The sequence below is a fragment of the Strix uralensis genome, chromosome 1, assembly GCF_047716275.1.
Source record: "Strix uralensis isolate ZFMK-TIS-50842 chromosome 1, bStrUra1, whole genome shotgun sequence".
Lineage (NCBI taxonomy): Eukaryota > Metazoa > Chordata > Aves > Strigiformes > Strigidae > Strix > Strix uralensis.
In genome coordinates, this window is record NC_133972.1 from 32598838 (window position 1) to 32605716 (window position 6879).

Here is a 6879-nt window from a genome sequence, read left to right on the forward strand (position 1 = left end):
AGAGAGATGAGCTGCCCTTATTGGAGCTCATGGATAAGTGAAGTCTCTGTCTGTTGGAGAACCCAGATTCTTTCAGAAGTAAAAATGTCTGGTTAGGGTGAAAAGCCTGAAATTCTATTCTACAGAATAGCAAGTGAAGAAAAGCATTAATCCAGATTCATTTTTGTGGTGCTGATCAAAGTATTTTGGAACAGTATGTTGTACAGTATAGCAATACTTTGTTCTAGCTCAGGTCAGAACAAGCCTGTGTCCCCTCTGCTGTTGCAGTGCCACATGAAATTTACAGTTTGACGGTCTTGTGCTTCAATTCTGTATAAGCATTTCTCCCAGGCTGACCTGCATTTCTTGTGCTTGCCTATGATCAAAAGTCCCATGAAACTCAGCATTGATCTGACCATAGTTTGGCAAAATGCATTGAAGTAAAATGGCAACTAATGCCTCAAACTGCAGCTCCCTGAGCCTCAAAACCCAGAAGGCCAAACAGTTTAATAATTGAGAGATGTATGATTTAATTCAGTTTACCTGTTAGATTTTATTCAGTTTTCCCACAGATAAGAAAAAAGAAGACAGTTGAAGGTATATTTCATATGATGGGAATTATTTTAGCAGAAAAACTGTTGTTGAAATATTTTTCCAGTTATACAATCACTCATCAAAGATCTTGTGTCTAAAATGCCCTCAGTTTGCAATTCAGACTTGCTTCCAGCTCACAGGTGGTACTTTTTCAGACAGTCTAGAGCCTTGCTAACCTTTCTTATTATGGAGGATCTCAAAATGGCTGTTTGTGGCAGAACAGACTGCCAAAAGAGATCACAAGAGATCACCACAGCTGACTATTTTTGTTTGTTTTTGTGATTTGGGGAAGAACTTCAGAAAGTAACAGCTTCCTGAAATCTTTCTCACAGACCTTAAAACAAAAATAACAAAACAGCTCTTAAGAGTTAAAAAAAAACCCAGCCGATCCCACAGGTGTGCATGAGTATGTGTAATATGGAAAAAGAATTAAGTATGCTCTCCAAGGTCATGTTAAAAGCAGAAGTGAGTAAAAACTAGTTAACATGTGGGTTCACCTTTGCTTTTTTTGTCTGCAGATCCCACCCCTGGTAACACATACAGCTCATGGAGCACAAATTATATATACCGGGTGTTCATGTGGAAAATCTGTATGGCCAAAGCATCCCGACAAACCCAGTTCCTGCTGGGTGATTTAAGAGTCTGTCTTGAGGGAACGAGGGATTCAGAACTCCCCATGCAGGTGAGTGTAAATCTCTTCCTCCTTTCATGGTTTTACTTTTGCTGGTGGTTTTAATTTCCATTTACAACCATTTATTGGAATGAAATGAGAGTCTTGAGGTGCTGCTGCATGGTTCATTAACCCCAGGGTTTTTGACAGGCTCTTTCCTTGCTGAGGCTTCTCTGGCTAGCTCTGCTCACTGGAGTGATTCTGAACCTGCTGCCAGTCTTGCCTGCATCCACAGTGTAAAGGGAAGGTACAACAGGTGTCCATTTGCCTTGGGAGCAATATTTCATGGCTTCTGAGTCATGCTCAAAAGGCCAAAGGGGCTTTTCTTGCATCACTTTCCCCTGAACCAAACCACTTCCCAAAGTAAGAACTCTGGGCACATTAAACTTGAGATTTTTATTTACTTTTTCATAATAGTAATGAGTTGAAAGTGTTTCTGCATTATGTAATCACCTAATTCTGTTTGTTTGGTGGTTTGGTTTTTTTTAAAAAAAAAAACAACTGGAAACTAGACCTCTGAGTGTTGTGGTGAATTTATCCCTTCAAAATTAGTACAGTCCATAATGAGGAGATGGGATGATGATTGGTTAAAATTAGTCTCCCCCTGAGCTTCTGGCAAAGGATTTCGAAGTGTAATTTATGCAGCAGGCTTTTTAAACCATGAGGCTTCAATAATGTAGTAAAAATATATTAGTAATGTAGATACATGTGGCTGAGGTTAACTGCCTCTGTTGAATTTTTCCAAAGGAAAAAAGTCTCAGCAAGCTCTGAAGGCTGTATTGAGGATGAACTCCAAAACAGGTATTTCAGCTTGATCAACTGATCATTTGGGAAAAAGCTGTTGTCTTCAGGAGCCAACAGAAAACTGCCACAAGTACCTTGAATATCTACTTGAAGATAAAACCCAAATCTGGTCTGAGATGTTGGAGTATTGTTGCCTGCAGTCAGCAGGCCTCATGTCTTTTGTTATTGTAGGCTGTAAAACACAAACATCTGGCCTGCATAGGTAGACATGGAACAGTGCTGGTGCCAGGACTGCTCTACAGTTTGTGGGATCATGCCTGACCTAGTGAGGAGATGTATTACCTCACTGTGTTGGGCAGCCATGTACAGTCAAAAATTACAAACTTCATTCTGTATAAGGCTTTTAACAATTCACAAAAATGGCTTTGTCCCTCACCCAGAATGGTTGAAATTGCCTCAGTGAACTTTTAACTCTTACAAAGTGTAAAATCCCTAGTAGTTGGTGCCAGGTTGCACTGCCATGTCCCATGGCTGGTAGAAGAAGGGACTCCCCCAACCCTCCTCTGGGGTCCCCTTAGTATGGCCTCACAGGCTGAGCTGCAACTTGGTTGGCTTACCTGTGGTGAGTCCACATGGTTGCCCAGAGCCCACCTGCCTGACAATGTGGCAGCCACTGCCAGGGCAGTTTGTCCACATTACTGCAGGCTTGGGGCTGTCTGAGGATGGACAGCTTAACAGCATAAAGCCCTTACTATAGAGCAGGGATGCCATATGTGGTTGCTAGCAATCGCTTCACATGTCAAATAAAATTCCTCAGCAGCAGAAAACAAAGTTATCACAGCAGGCCAGCTATATATCCAGATATACAGGAATATGTATGTACTTTGTCAGCCTCACATAGGGCTTGTGGAGTGAAGTTTTGGAGTTGTGAGGTCTTCCTGTTAGCCAAAACAAGAGGCAAACTTGCATTCCATGCAGGGCTTCTATTTTTGGAGGGCAATCATTCATCTTATTTAAAAAAATATTTTGCTTAGCCCCATGTTTTGCTTTCTGGAAATGGCTCAGCAATCTGAGCATTATCCATGCAAACCTCCACGGAAGTAAAACTTGGTAACTATGAAGGCTCAAGGCTTTGCTCTACCCAGGAGTAAGTTGTCTTTGTGCTACTGAAGTCAGTAACGCTATGCACTTGCACATCTGCTGAGCATCTTGTCCACAAGTATTTGCAATAATCTTGCAGTGATACTTGTTTCATAGAATAAGGGGTTTTTTTATTCCTCTTCATATCATTCAAGATACAGACTCCAAGAACTGTTTCTCATCCTCTGTGTCTGAGTCAGTACTCACATGAGAGCTGTCCATGAATGTGACCAGAGAATTGGGCTTCTGGCCAATAAAGCTAATATTTTAGAAAAGGACATATCAGGCAATGTAAACTGCCCTCACAAGGAAAGTTTACATGTCTGAAATGTCTAATGCTTTTTAATCTTCTGCCTCCCCATGTACTGCCAACTTTCTCCATGAGAATCAAGCTTCCTAAGCCATCCTTTCCGACTGTAAATTATATCTGGCCAGGAGATAGACTATGTAGTTGCTGGCCTGTCTCAAATGGATGTATCAGGTAATTATTAGTCTGTATAAACAATTCACAATCAGCTAAAAAGATTTTTGGTTTAATTGTATGCATGACAAATGAATACATTAACCTTTAATCTATTTCTAGTTTCATAAGCAGCAGAGGAGCTAACATTAAATACACTATGAATTATTCTAAATCCTCTAATCCTGGAGTTTGCGAAGAACTCCGTTTTCCTTCCCATATCCTGCTCTTTCTAGACCTGAGTGAATCATCACACACCAAGGTGATCATGACTGCGCTCAGCTGGGAAGCAATACTTAAAGAGTGTGCTAGATTTTCTTGGTTCCACTTACATTCACTACCATTCCCCGATATATATATTCTTTTTATCTTCCTTTGGCTCACACTGCCTCTCCTCTGGGGTTTATGGAGTTCCTTTAGAAATTAGCCCATTCAGCAGTTGCCAGAGAAATGCTTTTTCTTTCTAGATTCATGGTTTGCTTTTTTTTTTAGCATGTAATATGTGCATGCCTGGGGACTCACAAAAACCTGAGGCCTCTCATATGTTCCACTGCTCCTGTCACTGATGCACAGAGTTTAAATGCTGGCTATATGTGTTTTGCTCTCATGAAACCTTCAGTACCACACTGACTTTTGCCTCAATCCCATCTGTTTTAAGTGAGTTTTTTCTGCAACATCTCTGTGGCTCAAGTCCTTGTTTAGTTTGCTCTGAAAAGCTACTCCAATTCCCACAGTACCTTTTGGAAGCTAAAACCCAGTGCCATGCAGGAGTTAAAATACAGAGCTCTGCATTGTATTCAGGAACATAGCAACCAACTCACAGAAGCAGCTTCATTAGAGACAGATGCCTCTGGGATGTTTTTGATACTGTATATGTGCATAGGCCTATGCCTGTGACACTTTTCTTTGTCTCACTTTCTCATTATATTTGCAAGAACTTACAATATTCTCATTTTTAGCATTAGTGGCCTATGTCGAAGACTTTTATTATACAGAATTTCAACAGGTGATAGTCCCAGGTGTGTTGCCCTGCAGGTTAATACTCTCTACCTATGCAAACTTAACTTACCAGGTTTTTAAAATGTCAATTTAACAGTATTGACACTGTTTTCCATAAGGCAGCTTAATTGTAATTCCCTGATTATGAAGTAATGTCATTCAAATCACAGCTGTTGCAAAACATAATAATCAAATTGTGATCCAATGTCTGTCATTACCCTCAGCTAGTTTGTCATAGGTATTAAATATAGAGGTTATACATGAGATCATATATCATAGATCTTTAAGGAGATCTGGATAGTGACAAGAGTAATGCAGAACCACTACCTAGAGTCAACATCAACAAATACTCCCAGGCCAAATTTGTACTGTGGATTTAACATTTGCTTGCACGTATTTGTGTGTGCAATGTCAGACTGTTTTCATTCTGCTTTTTGTCATAAGTTTTAAACAATGTTTATTTTTTTAAAGAAGTTTTCAAATATTAAAAACAGTGTCTGTAATGGAGTGTCTATGATATTTCTTTCCTTGCTGTCAATTTGTTTCTTCCTTTGGTGTAGTTTTGCTTACACTGAGTTTTACATTATATGGGACTTAGTCTAACTGCAGGCCACCAGAAGAGACAGTCCCACTCCCCCTCCATTGCCTGTCATGCAGAGCCTGGTTATGGTAAACAGCTGGTAAATGTCTGGTCAAGGCAGGAACTGGTTCAGTGAGCAGATTCAACCCCAGTCTAACCCCCTGTAACAGCAAGTAGTTCTGTGGGAGATAAGCGAGCTGGACGATGCATGGGAGGATGGCAGATGCTGCAGTCCCAAAGGGGAATGGGGAAGGAGATGGCCTTCCCCTCTTGGTGGCTGCCCACAATTACAGCACATCAGCTTTCATGCAGAGTTGTGCTCTATTTTCTTCCTCTTTACAGAAATACTTCCTGTTTTCAAGGTTTTCTCATCCTCTGCACTATAAACTCTTTAAATGAAATATATGCACTGATACGTTTTCAACCAAAGAACAGGTATTCCATTTCCATAGATGATTGTAAACTTTTTTATTTCTCAAGACTTTATTTCTCCTTACGAGGAGTAAAATGCTCTGTGTATGCCTCAAGTTTTACCCATCTTTATTCCACGAGTCAACTTTCTCTGCAAAATCTTTATTTTAGATTCAGATGTCACATTAATCAGGGTAGTCACATCCTGTTCGTGATAATCATCTCATCTAAATCCAACATAATATTCCAGTCAGTGGATGTATCTAGCTATTGAATTCTGATATTTTTTTCCTTTCTGTAGCTGAAATTTTTTTATTTGGAATACGTGTGCTTTGGACTGGTCTTGGGTATATTCTTTTCCTTTTCACAGACTGATGTGAAAATGTCTGGTTTTCCTGCAGACAGAGGAGTTTTTTCCAACAGCTGGACACTCTGCATGCCTGTGCTTGCTCCCACGTGTGCTCCTTACCTCCTGCAAGTTTGGGCTGTTCACAGACTTTATAGAATAAGCACACCGAGTTGCCTGTGCTACTTACTGTCTGAAGGTCTTCCCACCAAGATCTGATGGGTATGTTCTGTACGTCTAATCTTTATGTTTCTTCTAATTTTAAATACAGCAAGTTTTAAAATGTTTTGGATTTCTGATCCCCATTAAAACACTGGCATGACTAAAAGACTTCATAAACAGTCCAGAACAAAGTGCTTGACTGCACAGTCGGCATCCTTCATTTCTCTGTAAAGTTATAGCTACTAAATGTCTCTCTAATGCCCAAGAGACATAAAAATTGCAAAGCTATGGCTACTTTATGCTTTGATTTTTGGTTGTAGGGTGTTTTGTTTTCAGAAGTCTGTACCCTGTCATGAAAAGAATATGTCCCTATTCAAAGCTTCTTTATTTGTTGCATTCCTGGAAAGTTCAGGATGCAAAAGAGTCCATGTTCCTTGCACATTGTTTTTTGCTTTAGTTTCTCTCTTTTAAAAGGCTTTTTTCTATCTCTACCTCAATTCTGCTAACTAGGCAGCATGGTTAGGTGCCAGCTAATGAGAAGCAATCACCAGAACTTATGACGTAGAGGGGCTGCTGATATAACTAAGAAACATTAGAAGAAAGTGCCTAAAAGGAAAAGAAAACAAGAGTATATCTGCCTTTGAAGGCTTCAGGTCAAAGCTCTGTGCGACTAACTAAACTGGTTCTTCTAGACTGCTCCATTTTAGCCCAAGCTGTAAAGGCTGAATAGCCTTACAACTTCTAAGAGAATTTGGAGGCTCTGCTATTGATTTGTGGAGGCAAAAAGCCAAAAA

At 40.0% G+C, this 6879-nt stretch overlaps 1 long non-coding RNA gene across 2 annotated transcripts in view; it reads left to right on the forward strand.

The window, feature by feature from the left end:
* LOC141953335 (uncharacterized) overlaps positions 1–6062 on the forward strand; it is a 31925-nt gene extending 25863 nt beyond the window's left edge. Inside the window, exons 2-3 of one of the 2 annotated variants that reach the window (XR_012631904.1) lie at positions 1092–1255; positions 5979–6062. This is a non-coding gene — a long non-coding RNA (uncharacterized LOC141953335). Of the gene's footprint in view, positions 1–1091; positions 1256–5947 lie in introns of both variants that reach the window. The other variant, XR_012631903.1, reaches the window with a different exon arrangement.
* Positions 6063–6879: the final 817 nt, after the last annotated feature.